The 16,869-nt window shown below is 35.5% G+C and overlaps 1 pseudogene; it reads right to left on the bottom strand.

The window, feature by feature from the left end:
• Positions 1-5,517: 5,517 nt before the first annotated feature.
• Positions 5,518-16,602, bottom strand: LOC141293266 (sterile alpha motif domain-containing protein 9-like; annotated as a pseudogene).
• Between the last annotated feature and the right edge of the window lie 267 nt (positions 16,603-16,869).

Below are 16,869 nucleotides of genomic sequence, written 5' to 3'. Positions count from 1 at the left end.
GTTTTGGCCAGGTGTGACAAATTACCATTTTCCTTAAGAGTCTCCCAGCACAAATCACTCCTTATCTTCCTGATGAAATTATCTTTTTATTGCTGCTTTGTTTTCTGGGGCGATGGCACAATTAGCGCGATCAGCAGATGAAGTTTGGGTAGACAGAGCGGTCCAGACAAATTGGCGTCTGGTGATGGTCATGTGATGGTCATTGATCAATTTTATGGCTGGGAAAGAGATCAAGATTCTCTGGAATGTGGTAATTTCCGCAGTTTGTGTGGTGCTCTGTTCGACCGAGATCCTACATAAACTTACAAGTATACTACTAGTGCACTGATCTTTGTATACTTACAAGAAGTATACTTAAAATATACTTGAACTTTACTTAGGTATACTTAATAAAATAAACTTGAAGTATACTTCTTTTTGGTAAGGGTGTTTCAAACCGCATTTCTGGGATAGCCTTTGGGAAACTACAGTTTAAGGAGAAAATACAGCAATGGTGTTGATTAATGGATTGCACATTGTCTAAAAGCATATTAAAAACACCACATAGACAAATAAACGACATAAAAAACTTGATTTTCACTACAGGGAGATTTTAGCAATATTGTTATATTGCATTTAACATCTTCAAATGTGATACAAGGTGCATTATAATTTAAACAATAGCTCATTTTCAGTTGACCAGTTACTGTTCTTACTTTTTGCAACATATTCCGAATAGATTCAGTAAATCAAATTCCCTGTAATGACAGCTGTCAGTTGATTAACTGCTGTTACATCTATCACCAGAACAGATACCTGCTGGGGGTCTGAAGTCTGCTGTGAAATCCAAATTCAAATTTATGGGATGTTTAGATATATAAGTCATTGTTGTATGGCATTATAGAATTTTCTTCTTAGAACACTCAGAATTTACAATTTGACAAGTTCTACAAGAATGGTTTTTACAAGTCGGAATCTCATATGTAGAGTAACTCTATCATGACATGAACGCAACATAAACCATAATTTTAAGGAAGTTGGTTAGTAAAAAAAAAACAAATGTATTCAAATGTAAATTGTAATTGTAAACAAATGAACCTATTTGAATACTGCCTTAGTGTATTTTTTGTTTTTGTTTCTTTTTGGTCAAGTGATTTTAGATATATTATAGATGCTTTAACCATAGAACAACAGTCCCCCTTTAATTTAGTAAGTGCTTTCTAAATACTTTCAGCACATTAAGTCTCCACCATGAGGTAGCTAGACTTTTAAGCAACACTTGAAGGGTTGCCCTGTTTTATAAATGATCACATTAGCTTTTGCTACCTGTCTAATGACAAATGCAAATTGTGTTTGTTTGTTATTTTAATGGGTTGGGCTGAATGAGAGCATTAACAATAAATGTAATTAATAATTCTACATGCATATTTATTGCACACATGGAAGCGCATAATAAATAAATAAATAACAGCAAATCTATTGGAAAATGTTCTTAAATTGCTTGGCATTACATGAGTCACAGATGCTACATTCAACTCTACTGACGCACCTGGAGATATACATGTACAGATGCGGTTTAACAAAAACATTCCCTTCAAACTTGTGGAAAATAAACAAACAAACAAAGAACCAAGGGTTAACTAGTGCGACTGGATCCTAGACTTTCTAACATTTGTATTGGTAGCCACAAATCTTCCAAAATATCCCAACAACACTGTTTTAAGGTCCTAAATGATCTAATCACAAAATCCTAAACACATCATTATGTTTGAAACTTCTTTATAAATTTAGTGTGAGGCTCAGAAACTGTGATCTTACCTCTTACCTTGTAGTCGTCATTCAGAAAGGGATTCAGAAAGGGTTTCAGTGATGATAACACTCCAGTGATGTGCTCACTAAACTACACCCAAACTTACTTACCTTTTGGACTCCTCCTTCCCTCTGTCGCCACCACGTTTACCTGTGTACTAGGAGGTAAACTCCAAACTGCACTCTAGTGTGTGAAAATGGAATTTTGATGAGTGAACTGACTGTAATATCCCTCTTGTACTATTACACATGACTGTGTTCAAAGAATTGGCCACAATACACAGGAATTTGAATTGGAATGAAGTGAAATTTACTGAATTCAGTCATTTTAAAGAAATTGAATACAGCTAATGCATTATGGGAAATGAATTTTTTTTTTTTTTTTCAAATTCAATTCAAATGCAAGAACGGAACTGGTATTTAAAAGGAATTTATAATTCCCTTTCTGTTGTTCACTTCAAAGTTTTGTCAAATGTACAACACTAGGGGTAGCTCTTGGGATCCCAAACACCTCTGATTTCTTTGAGAAAAGGCCAATGAAATGTGTGTGCAGAATCTGAATAGCTGTCTTTGTAGAGCAAATTTCCTCCTAAAAGAGCGAATTCTCTAAAAGAGCTGACATGGACGAATTGTGTGTTTGCAAAATGCCTTTCCTTCCATGTCCTTCTGTTTGCGGTTCCTATGTCTAACCTAACGATTGGCGCGATCATTGTGTTCAGTGTTGGGCTATTCTCACACTGAAGCGGCGAGTCGCGCTCTTTTCAAAGAAGCCGCGAATCACCTCGACTGCTTCCCATTCCGGTCCTACTTCCGGGTATGAGGCCCCAGTGATGTGCATCGATGGCGGGCAAAATAAACGAGTTTAGTTCCACTGGGTAAAATCCCGCAGATCGCTCATTCCTTGCGTCTCCCGATCGGGCTTTCGGACGGGTGCGAAAGTTTGTTTGTTTTTCAGTGTTTCTATTGAAGAAGCATTCTTCAGGTTTGTGTGATTGTGGAAGGGAAGATGAGTCAGTGGAGCATGTAATTTGTCCCTGCATTAAATATAACATCCAAAGAGTAAGATGAGTTAAAGAAATATGTGGTGAATATATTAAGTCTTAAGGATATATTAAATAAAGGACAGGCATTGTAGCAGACCGCAGTCCGAATGATAGCCGGAACTGAATAAAGCGGTACAAAAATGTACATTAACATTCTTAGACATTTACAGAGTATACAGTTACACAAACCTTACGCCTTTTCGGGGGTTGCTGAATAAACTTATAAACCGTCCTTTTGTGCACGAGCTCTGTTAAACCGTCATGAAGTGTTCACTCTCTATACTGTTTTCTTACTTCTTCTTTCTCGTTTTTATTGGCGGCTCGCAATCTTAGAACATTACCCGCATCTATTGTGGGCAATGAATCAGAGACTTGTATCCCTCCTCCCAGACTATTCAGGGCTCGGCCTTTTGACGTTTTCAGCTCCTGTTTTCTTACTACTCCTTGTTAGCCGTGAAAAGCAGATTCTGTTTCAAAATAAAAGTCCCCCATAAACAACGGAAATAAAGCGATCCTTGGACAATCTTTAACATAGAAAACATATAGAGAATCGTAGGATAACTCTTATGTACGTCTGTTACAGGCATGTAAAGCTTTACTTATTTTTCTGAAATAGACTGGCTTAATAAGCAGATTGTAGTGTTTTTTTGTTTGTTTGTTTATTTATTTTTTATTTTTTTATCAAGATAATAGAAACTCTGGTCCACACTCCAGTACAGCAGATAGTGGTTATCCACCTTAGTGAGTTGCCTCCCGCAAGTTAAAAAGAAGATGATAATGAAGAAGGAGGAACAATTTGTAATAGAATGCTGTAGAACAAGAGTAAGAGTTAAGAGTGAATTTGTGCAAAAACATTACTAACAGTATGTAACAGACCTTTAATGATGGGTCACACATCAGGGTTGGGATAATGTTATATATATATATATATATATATATATATATATATATATATATATATATAAAACATTGTTTAGTATATTTATTTAGCCATTAAATTATGGGGACACATGACAGTCTTTGCTGTCTAAATGAGAAAACCTGGGGCCTCATTTATAAAACTTTCTTACGCACTGATTTGATCTTAGAGTGTTCGTACGATCAAATCCACGTCAAAGTACAGATTTATAAAAACCGTCTTTGACGTGGAAAAGTACTTATCTCCACGTCAGATTCCAGCTTGGCGTACGACCTTTTCAGATAGTTCAGCCTCACTATAATTTGATTTCTTGCGCTCCTTTTTACTTGCCATTGTCACAGAGTTTTTGCTTTAGGAATGAGCTCATTTTATATGTTAATTAATTAAGCAGGGGCGTTTTGACGGCGGAACATTCAGCTGCACACAATTCCACGATCATTTGTGATTTATAACCGAATGACTGGCGTACGCATGGATTTCGTGGTACGTTCGTTTTCTCTGAATCGCTCTTACGATCAAATCAGAAAAGTTCTTAGATAAAATCAAGGATGGTTTCTACGCAAGTCTTTATAAATGAGGCCCCTGGACTATTATTTCTATTCAGTTATTTTATATACAGTTAGATGTCTTAGTTTTAATAAATAGTGTAATAATATAAACATGAATTTTGTATGACAACAAATGAGGAACTGGACTTTTAAAGAATTTTAACTAGACTTTGTAGCAGATTTATAGTGGATTACTTTTTTACTTACATACACTGGTTGTATGGCTCAATGTTTTGCAAAGATGTTTTGAAATAATTGAAATGCAATGAAAAGCAACACACACAGATATACCAGACTTCAAATGACTAGATACAGGAGGATTGCAGAAGCCAGTAAAAGAAGTGATAAGAAATATGTTTATTGGATAACCTTTGTCTTAACAAAAACAAGTTACACAAGTGTTATGATCACAAGCAAAAGGAATGGACTGCTTCCTAACAGTGCCTTGTGACCTTGAAGACATAGAATGCAGACATTTACCATAATATAGTTAGTTCTTTGTTACAGCAGTTTCCTGAAAAAAACATGGCAGAATGAGGCTTATCAAGTATCAAATACAAAGTGTAAGAAAAAAAAAAAACAGTAGAAAAACAAATAATGTTCTGGCAGAAATGTACCTGTACTTGTGAGTTTACAAACATTTTCTTCAGCCCTAAAGCACAACACAAAATGCAAAGTTTAATTCAAAGTAAAACACTGTGAAAAATCAATATGAATATTTCCCGTTCATATTAACATGGAACATTCAGCCCTATTTTTATGGACATTTCTTGAAGTATAAATTCAATCACAATCAAAGTCTATAAAAAATAATGAATATATGAAAAATGAATAAATGTCTATAAATATATAAGTAAAATCCAGTAAGACACAATATGTAAAATGCATATAAAGAAAAACAAATGAACCCAAATACAATACAAGTGCATTTCATTTTTCCCCTCTGGAGGTCAAACTTTCAGTCAGCTCTCACATAACACAGTCACCCCATTGCTTTTAAGAAATTCAAATCAAACACAATTAGTACAAACGCATACACCCTTAATGATTTAAAGATTGATGTCAAAGATATAAGATAATATTGAGTCAAATCAAAAATATCTATAGGCTTTGATCCATGGGCTTCTTTAACTTGAGTGTTTTTGTTTTTAAACTGTAAATTTTCTCATTTATGTTTCTCAAGTCATCAGTCAGATCCATTAGATCAGCTTTGTGGCCCTTATGACTCAAAGTCTATGTCAAGTGCAACTGGTCCATTCATTGAGAACCCGATGAAGAATGTCACTGTTGTGCCAAATTCTTTATGTAACTGGCTTCTGAACATTGGATCGACCTTCACATTTCCAACAATGATAAAACCATCGCAAATTTTACCAGAAACTCTGTAAAGTTTCTCACCGTCTCTCACTTGCTTCCATATTTTTTCATCATCCCATTTCACTGAGATGTTCTGCTCAGATCCTAAACAGTTGTTTATATCTCTATGGGAAATCAGGCAACTGTAACCGTCGTCCTTCCCTAGGAAAAAATGGACTGCTGCTCTCTTTCCATTAGACACCGGTTTCATGTCTTTTAAATATGACGACTTCATTTGTGACACAAAATTATGTAATGGACAGTCCTCTTGCCATAACAATAAAACTGTGATGTAGTGCAATGGCAGAATCTCACTGAAGGGTGTGGGGTGGTTGATAATTTCAAGTAGCAAGTTACGAAGGCCTTGGTAGGGCATGATGTATTGAGATTTAGGGTTGATGTTGGCCAGAATAACATTGGCATAGATGAAGTTGACAGTGTCCATCAAGTTTCTAGGCTCTTTCCACTTCAGAATGAAATCATACTGCTGGATGATCTCTTCAAGAGTAGATGCAGAATCTTTCTCATATAAATATTCCAGAAGGCCGATATAGGAATCACCCTTGTTCCTCTCTAGACATTGATGCGTCTGCTCAATTTTAACCGTGAGGTTCATGCGTTCATTTTTGACTTGCTCACTCCAATTATTTTACAAAAGACATCTGCATACTGTTGAAAGTACCTGAAAACCTTGGGCTTTGTCCGTTCTTTTTGTTTGTTACTCTCTGCAAAAAAGGGTACTAAATTGACAAAAAAATTGTCAAGAACATAGAAATGTTGCTTCATTGTGCCCTTTAGTTGAAGAAGATAACTCTTATGCTTCAGCAATACATGGTAGTATTGCTTGAGTTCAGGGATCTTCCTTGCAAATCTTCAAAGGCAATTTTACGTGATAGGACTTGACCAAGGCAGTTAAACAGTGGTGTCTTTTGCAGTATTTGTATGACAACAGCTGCAGTTTGAAGTTCACCAAGATAACCAGCGGTGTTGTAGGTATTGTAGTCCTTTAGTCTCTGCAATTGAATCATGGCCTCTTTGTTTGCAGTTTGTTGTGTTTCTTTGCAAGCTTCTCCTGCAGATCTAGCCAATGTAAGATACTCCTCAAGACTCTCTGGCTTGATGGGATCATCTTTGTCTTTTCGAACAGCCTGCTTGAGCTCACGTACAAGTACCTGCGACACTGTATCGCACATGTATGAGCTGTCCTTTGAAAGGCCTTTGGCCTTCTTTGCCCAAATCATGGCTGTGTTAAAGTCAGATTTTTTGATGTAATAGTACCTGGCGAGGAGCTGGAATATTACTGCATCCTTTGAGTAGCACTTTGCTGCATTGTTTAGAACAATTTCTTCCAACCGTGGGGTCTCCTTCATTGTGTCTTGGATAAGAGGTGAAAAAAGTGAGTCTTCAGCCTGAGCTAAATACTGCCTCTTAACCAACATGTTGTGAACATCCTGCACTAATTTTTGTTTTCCTAGAGCATACTCATAAAATAGGCCTGTTGTGAGCAGAAGGTTAGCGATGTCTGCTTTTGTCACCCCATGAGAAGCTGAAAGCTCTTTCAAACAGCATTGAGCTATGCTTGGGTGAATCACTGTCACACCTTCAAATCTAATTTTGTGGTTGACTGTGCATCTTGTCAAAAGATTGGAAAACCTCTCAAATCCATCTTCAACCTTGCAGGGTTCAAAATATGCTTTTGTTTGCAGACCAAGAAACTCTTCGCATGTATACACTGAAAGCAATGCATTCTTGCAGTAGACATTCAGGAGGACGAGAACAGCAAAAAGTTGAGCATGCTTGTCTTGGAAGTTGAAACCCTTCAGAGTGTTTTTCACAATACCCTGAATATAGTCTGGTGAAAAGTTATTCTTCAGAATCATGAACCCATAAAACGTTTTAGTGTTTGTGTTGTTCCTCTTAAACTCCTTCAGCTTTTCCTCAAACAGTTCCTGTTCCTGCTTTGATAATTTGTTTCCAATGAAAACTGCATCATCCGTCTGTTCACAGGATTCAGCTCTCATGCAGTTGACAATTATGACCTGTGGAGACTTTGAGAAAATGTTTTGCTTCAAACATTCCTCCCCAATCTGAAGCTGGAGTTTTTTTACATCAGAGATGTCCAGGAAATCGTCGATCATGAGCAAAACAGGAAGTCGTGTAGGTTTCTCTTTTGTCTCATAAGTCAGTAGTTGCACCACGTGTTCAGCTATGGTAGAATAATCATCTGTTGTGTCCTTCAGAACTGCACAGCGAAATTTATCCTTGAGTGTCCATAGAACATGCATGGCTAATGTAGTGCCACCGCAGCCTGGAAGATGGAAAATGCTGAAAAATTCACACGCTCCCTTCCGACTGCATATGTCTGGAATAATAGTGTCGACAATGTAGCTGAATTTGTCTTGTTTGATGAATGGCATTGACCCGGGCTGTTCTGAGAAGTAGAAGTTCCACCAAGACACCTTCCCTCCCTTGTAAAATGTCTCCTCATGTTTTTGTTTGTCCTCATTTCCTCCATCACATTGGTTCACACAAAGAACACTCAGTGTTTCTAAGGAGTCCTCAGATTTCTTGGTGAGCACAACATTACTGCCACCACCACAAGGAAGAAAGCGGTTTGATTTGCGATTCTCTGACCACAGATTGAGCACAGTGCCATTGACCTCAGCAAAACTCAGCTCATAAATGCATCTTGTAGAGATGTCAACTCCACATCTGTCCTCAATGAGATTCTTCCAGTAGGTGTATGATGTTTCATTGTTACTAATGCATAAGATTTGGTTTCCTCCATTGAACTCTTGTAGAAACATATTGAAGGTCTCAAGCAAAGGGTCTTTTCCATTGCTCACCTGACTTAATAGCAAGAATATGGTGAGAAATTTCTTGTGAGGAAGCACATCTTTTCGACACAGGAAAGAAACAACATCACGCACAGAGGATCCCTTCTCAATTGACCATTTGTCAGCATCAGAGGGTCTTTCCTCATTAATACCTCCATTACAGAAAACCCAGCTTGTATTTCTGGTCAGCTTTAACTTGTTTGCTATGTCTTCAACTGCACCAGTGATTTTATATTGAGCTGGTGAGTGAGGATTTGTTTTTCTATCTTCAAACAGCTTATTCAAGCCACTTTCAGCAGATTCTGGATCAAAATCCAAAACAGCCACTAGATCCATGTGAAGAAGGAAACTCAGGTTTTCCAGCTGAACAGGATGGGACTTGTTAGCCACTATAATGTACTGTTCAAAGTGTGACCTGTCCAAAGATTGTGTCCCTCCTGTTATCATCTCACACAGTTTAGAGCCTTACACACTGTTTTTGACAATACAGAGATGCTTTTCTTCAGCATCCTTCCTCAGCTTAGACAACTGTGGCATGTTAGCAATATAACTGTCATACTTTGAGGAATCTGATGTAATAAGATTATTGCTGCTGCTGCCATCTCTTATATAGAAAGACTTGCTATCACTCTTCTTACCTGTTGCTTTGGACTCAGGCATCTTGTCTTTATTCTTGCATTTCTTGTTCTTTTTCTCTACTTCATATGTGTTAAAATAAAGTTCTTCACAGACTATAGAGGATGGCTCTACAGATCTGGCCATTTAAAATGCGCGCGGGAAGTAAAGTGGTCTCGCGTGACGCCGGTGTATTCCAAAGGAACACGGAAAATACAATGACATAGGAAAGACATGATCAGTAGGGGGCAGTCATGTAACGCACTGGACTGGAGCAGGCTGAAAACATTGCTGCAAACTAAAAGGTACGGTAACCTGGAGGGGACACCTTCGGTTCACTTATGTTTGTCGTGGCCACACAAATGAATTCGTAGGAACGTCATATTACTTTTTGTCATTGCCACGAGATATTAATTCCTGGGAATGTCATATTATGTCGTGGCCACAAGATTATTTTGTCGAGGTAAGGACATCCTTATGTTTAATGCATAAACAAACCTGCGTAACCATAACCCAGGATTATCAGAGATAGGTTTATTAATATTTTTTATTTTGAGTTAAGAAATGTTTTTATTAATTGTTATAGAAATTAATGCAATATTAACTTATATATTAACAATAGGCAATGCTGTATATGCGAATGTCTGTGCGCGATGTAGACAGCATTCAAAAGTTTATCAAGAATTTATTACATATAAGTACTTCAAATTAAATAGCCCTGCAAGAAACATTTTATGCATCCTTAAGTCTTATCCATTAATTGATCCTTTTTTTCTGTAATAAATGTATTATTCGTTTATATTCAGTATGTCCCCCTTAATTTCGATCTCTTAACATTCCGAATCTAAATGATAAATGCTGACATGCCATGAAAGCTTTGATTATACTATATGGCATATATTCCTTTTTAGTCTAATTATAACCTATATAGTGTTTCATTGTCGAGTGAATCATTCACGTTCCATTTGTAAATCGTATGGTCACACACGGGCATTAATACAATCATAAAGTCAAAACTTTATTGGCATAATTGTAGTTCACAATATTGGCTAAATATATGCCAAATAGCATATATAAAGTTATTTAGGTTAAGCGATTCACAATAAAGAAAAAAGTAGATAGCTCTAAATCACTTATTATTTATTCTTATTATAGGTTGTTATTATTATTTCAATACCTGGTTAGGGCTATTTATTTTTAACGCCTGACAATTATGCCAATTACGTTTTGACGTTTTGATTGTATTTATCCCCGTGTGTGACGATACATGATGTTTTCATTTACAAATGAAACTACGTGAATGATTCATTTCTCAGTAAAACAGTTTAATATTTATATAGTCTAGTCTGTTAATTAGACTAAACAAAATAAAATGTTCAATTCATATTTTATATGTTCAATTCTTTAGTTAAGAGAAGGAATGTAGGCCTATTTTACTGTGTGACGATAAATTATTTCCAAATGAAACTACGTGAATGATTCACTCTTCAGTTATTTGTCTATTAGTTAGACTTAATAAAATACAATATATGTTAAATTTAACCTTTAAACTGCATTCCAGTAAAAACCCCAGTCATAGCACCTTTACAGTATCATTTACATTCAGAATGTTATGTAACGAGATCAAAATGAAGGAAAAAATAACGAATACAAACGAATAATACAAATATAATGGGAAAAAAAGAAGGTCAGTCAATGGACAAGATTTTGGGATGCATGAAATGTTTCTTGCAGGGCTATTTAATTTGAAGTAGGCCAATGTAATACATGTAAACACTTGTGAAAGCTGTCTACATTGCGCACAGACAGCATTAGCATATACAGCATCGCCTGTATAATTATTTAATATTGTATTAATTTCTATAACAATTAATATAGGCAAACAATTTCTTAACTCAAAACGAAATATCTCCAATATTTCTGGGTTACTAATGTCACGCAGGTTGGTTTATTCATTAAACTCGTGGCCACGAGAAATGCATGTTGAGCAAAAATACATTTCACGAAAATAATATAAAGATTACAAAACAAAGAAAACAAATGGAATGAGGGATATGCTTTAAAGTTCACGTAAAAGCCAAATATTAAGCGGCATCCTTCATGTTTTCTTTAATCAGCAAATACTTAACATTTTTGAATTATATTCACCTTCTGTTTTTATGACAATAAATTTTGAATTTTGAATTTTGAATTCTTATTTTTTTTTTTTTAGAAAAACGTCCGAACACCGGTCTCAAAAGTAGAAACGAAAGTCTTGTTTCCACCAGCGCGGAATTTTTTTTATTCACCGTGATTGATGGATGTCTAAAACAAAAATAAGGAGAATCCTAAAACATATAGCCTATATTTCTTAAAATAATAACATCTGAACTTCATACACAACAATACGGCAACGACTTTACAACAGGACACATTGTTTTATTTTAATTTTATTTTTTAGCTTGTACACCAATGGATTTCTGATGTCGGGATATTTCAGACTGCATCTCCACAGCTTAATCACTTTATTATTAAACATACGGGTCAGGAGGCGGGTCGGGTACAATATTTATTTTTTTTATTCTGCGGTCCGAGTTGCGGGTGGGTTATTTGAAAACGGTCGGGTTCGGGTTGTTTATCCACTGACCCGCGTGTCAGGTTGGACACTAATGTTTTGAAAAAAGTGGAGCGTGTGAGGAAAGCTTTCCCCTTCTCCCTGGCATGCATTTGAATGCTGAATTCGAAATGCAACTGAATGCAGTCGGAATCCGCCCCCAGCACCCCCAAGTCTCCAAATGTTGATTACAACAAGGCAACAGACAGCATTCAACACCCCACCCCACCCCCACTCTGCCATTCATAAACATTTCGCTCTTTATACTGCATGCCGCTTAACTCTGATGCCTCATTAACGGCTACTTTTCAGAAAACTGAAAAAAAAAAAAAAAAAAAAAAAAATACACTTCCCTTTGGTTTCCCAGAACAGACTTAAGCCTAGTTCCAGGCTAAAATGATGTTAATTTGGAGCTGTTTAAAGATAATAAAAAAAAATAATAATTAAAAAAAAAAAAATAATTACTGATCGTTGGTCGGAGATTCAACCCGCAGTTCGTGACTGGAAGCTGTTAAGAGACAGACTTAATGAACTTCTCCGAAATAGAAGAACTACTTTTCCACTTAAAAAAAAAAAAAGAAAAAAAGGTGGAAAAAAATTGCATAACTCACTGGAGCACTTTTCAGAATCAGAATCAGAATCAGAATGAGCTTTATTGCCAGGTATGTTTGCACATACTAGGATTTTGTTTTTGTGACAGAGCTCCACAGTGCTACAGAATGACAGTGACAAGACGATACATATTATAAAAATAACAATATAGAGGTATACAAGACAGACAATGTGCAAAAATAGCAAAGACATTTGAATAGAAGTAAGTATGTGCTTTAAATAAATAACGGAAAAATGAATAAAGAATGTATAGTGTTGTATGTTGCACGATCAAGTGTTCATGAGATGGATTGCCTGAGGAAAGAAACTGTTTCGGTGTCTGGTCGATTTGATACTTAACAATTGTTGTATTCGTTGTCAGTCATATAGGCTAAGCTTTATTGTTTTGAAAAGTGAGCCTTCTGTTTATTTGTCTAAATTATTTTCTATATTAGGATATAATACTAGGCTATAGTATTTATGGACATTAGGCCAAATCTACATGGGTTTCTTCCCTTTCACTTCAATTAGTTTTTAAGAAAAAAGAAAAAAAAAACTGCATGGGCAGTGCGTCATAATAATGTACGGCATCAAAATGTAAAAACAAATCTAAAGACAATAATAATAATATAATAATAATATTAATAATAATAACAATAATAATAATAAAATTAATTATTAACACTCCTAAAAGTATAGTGCTCAGATACACTTACGGTAGGTGACCTTACCCTAGTTGATACTTTATTTCAACTTTTCAATTATTTCATTAATTAACTAATAAACAAATGCCTTTCCGATATGATATAAGTGAAAAGAGAGACGATTTCGAAAATGATTTCACCAAAAGGCGGATGCGAACTCGGGTCTCCCGCGTCAAAAGCGATATGTTACTCGTATTATCACTTACGCCACTGAAAATGTTGCAGTATAGCCGTCTTTTGTAATATTTGTAAATATGGAGTATTTGCATTGTGTAAAAACATTAAATAAAAGGCACCAGACTACAGAAAATGGCATATACTAAAGAATTTATTTTTCTGGGGGAGGACCCACCCACATTTATTTTGCTTCCGACGCCCATGCTTGATGATGAAGTATAGTCTACAGGATATAACAATAAAGTGCTTTTCCAGTCCCGATTCCACAAGGTTTTATTCCGCATCCACCCGCTCCCGCTATATTATATATTATTCGCCCGCTGCCCGCTTAGAATAAATTTCTAAGCACCAAAATCGCAAAAACAAATCAAAATAATAATAGTAATAATACTAATAAATTAATTAATTAATTTTTAACTCTATAAAAACTGTAGTTTATATTTATCCTCTCCATTTCTATTCCTCTCTACTCAAATTAATTGTCAGTGTATCTAAAATTGTGTATCTTAGAAAAAGAAAAAGAGGAACTACCTCTTAAACATGCATATCTTAATTTGATGTTGCTTTAAAACGCTGAAATATATAATGTGTTTTATTCTGAAGGTGAAAGTGGTCCAGTTATTTAACTGCCTGCGGCGCCGTCAGGATCACTTTTTTTTCCCCTTTTAATTAAGTGGATACAGCTTACAATACTCGTTCAAGAGTAAGGGATTGCTCAAAACTATGCTATTTTACATATTTCTGTTATTTGTGTACAATCACAACGAAAAAACAGATGTGTATGCTATTTGTAAAAAAAAAAAAAAATGTAAACAAGATGCTGGTTCAAGGGCACGTCACAGAAATTGCCTAAAAGTCTGCATATAGGCTTGCTACTTATTAATTTTATTTTATTTCGTTTTGTTAAATTATTATTCATTAAGAAATTTATATTTCGCATATGGGCATTTTTATTTATTTTACATACAGCTTTTTGGGTTTTCTCTGTGCATAAGATCTGCGCGTGATGTTCTGATGCTTATGCTGCTTTTTGCTTGTGTACAATTAACCCCTCAAAACGAATTTAACTGTTATTAATGTGTCACAGCCACGTTTCAATTTAAATGTAATTTAACACAATCTTGTCGTTAATAATAACTAAACGCGTCGGTTGTCGTTTGGAAAAAAAACCCCAGAAATTAACATTTCTATTTTCAATGCAGTCTAATAAAAGTTCAACAGGAAAAAAATAAAAGAAAATAATAATAAAACTGCTCCTGCTTATGAATAAATTTTTGCTTGATGATGAAGTATCTAAATAGTCTATAGGATATAACAAAGTGCTTTTCCAGTCCCGATTCCACAAGGTTTTATTCCGCATCCACCCGCTCCGCGCTATATTAACTATATATATTATTCGCCCGCGGCCCGCTTAGAATAAATTTCTAAGCACCAAAATCGCAAAAATACTGTAGTTTATATTTATCCTTCCCATTTCTATCTGTCTCTACTCAAATTAATTGTCAGTGTATCTAAAATTGTGTATCTTAGAAAAAGAAAAAGAACTACCTCTTAAACATGCATATCTTAATTTGATGTTGCTTTAAAACGCTGAAATATATAATGTATTTTATCCTGAAGGTGAAAGAGGTCGAGTAATTTAACTGCCCGCGGCGCCGTCAGGATCACTTGATTTTTTTCCCCTTAATAAAGTGGATACAGCTTACAATACTCGTTCAAGAGTACGGCATTGCTTAAAACTATGATATTTTACATATTTCTGTTATTTGTGTACAATCACAATAAAAATAAAAAAAATAAAATAAAAAAAAAAACGTGTAGGCTATTTGTAAAAAAAAAAAATGGAAACAAGATGCTGGTTTAAGGGCGCATCACAGAAATTGCCTAAAATTCTGCATATAGGCTTGCTACTTATTAATTCGTTAAATTATTATTCATTCAGAAAAGAAAAACATATATTTCTTATGTGGGCCTATTTTATTTATTATTATATATAGGTTTGTTGGGTTTTTCTATGTGCATAAGCTCTGCACGTGAGGTTCTGATGTTTATGCTGCTTCTTGCTTGTGTATAATTAATCCCTGAAAACGAATTTAGCGGTTTACGTCAGTTGTCGGTTGGAGAAATAAAATAACCGAAATTAACATTTCTGTTTCCGATGCAGTCTAATAAATGTTCGTCAGGAAAACAAAGAAAGAAAACAAAATAACAATACAACTGCACCTGCTTATGAATAGGCTATCTTTTTGCTATTGGTTTGAACCATAATTTCAGGAAAGAGGAATCATTGAACTATTGTACTGGTATTTGTGACCAACGCCCCCTAGAGCTGGCCATGGTGTTTGGCTACAGAATGTTGTTCCTTGCGCCACCTGGTGGATATCATATGAAGTGCAACAACGTTGTAAAAAAATCTAAAAAAGCCGCTGCGGCAGGACGCGTGCCCACGCGTGCCGAATTGCAGGCTGCCGCGTGAAAATAGACGCATTTTTAATGGCCAGATCTGTATGTCCACCTCAATAACACATTTTCCTGCAGATGTCATGTCAGCCTCAAGAAATTCAACGAATCGTGGGGGTTTAATACACCTCTTTGCAATTTGAACAGACCTTTCCAATTTGAAATGCTTTTCAATTGCATGTGACTGTTGTTTGTCAAACTCATCTGTGCTCTGGACACTAATACCCAGAATTTGCCCATGTGGTTTGTCTGCCACTCCAAAATGAATGGTGCCATTTGTGCGACTATTCATACATGCTGCTCCAAACCGAATGACTTCATAAGTGTATTTTTCCATTCTGTCATCTTCTGTTGTGTTGATGAAGGCTTTGTGTTCATGGCACGGTTGTATGAGGTCTATAGGACCAGTTTCAGTCACATCTAAAATACTGTTATTTATATACAGCATTAAATCTACCGAAAGGGTAAGGCTTTAAGCTACAAGACTGTGTCACCATGTCAGTCTTTTGTTTCAAAATATCTACATTGTCAAGTATCAGTGCTTTTGCATTCATTGACAGATGTAGTTCTGTGAGATAACACATTTTCAAGTGGAGCAGACCAGATCCATTAATTTTCTCATTATACAAAATGTCTGCATCTTCTTTGTCCACTTTTATCTCAAGCAACCATTGTCTCACATGGTCCTTATTCCAGTCTTTGGTGTACACTGGACGTTCAGATGACACAGTGATTTCTTCATTATTCTGGAAAAAAGAGCATTAGCAAACAGGAACATAGTTTGAAAAAAACTGACGTATGAATTGTAATTAATTACTGTAAACCGTTTACAGAATTATTATTTATGGGTTAGTGTATAAACTAATGCATTTTTACAACAAGGGTATCTTGTGGAATACTACAAATGATGTTATAAGAAGTGTGTTGACTTCTCCTGTGCTACTTACTTCTAAATGTCTTGGGGTTTCCATACTGGATTCAGAAACCCTTCTAATAAGAAACATGTAGAAATGGCATCAAAACACAGTACATGTAATATAGGAGAGACCAGAAATTGTTGTAACATGGGATCAGTTGAAACACAGTCAGTTTAAGCACTGAGAAATTAGCCAGACTGAATAAACCTCTGGCATACATGACCACCACCTTGCTGAGACATTTTAAAGCAAAATGATATAATAATATTAATTTAAAATTTGATCATGTTAAGACATGAAAAAAAAGAAAAATAATAAAAT

The sequence above is a fragment of the Garra rufa genome, chromosome 1, assembly GCF_049309525.1.
Source record: "Garra rufa chromosome 1, GarRuf1.0, whole genome shotgun sequence".
Classification (NCBI taxonomy): Eukaryota; Metazoa; Chordata; class Actinopteri; order Cypriniformes; family Cyprinidae; genus Garra; species Garra rufa.
The sequence above is the reverse complement of the archived record's forward strand: the minus strand, read 5'-3'. Positions and strand labels throughout refer to the sequence as shown.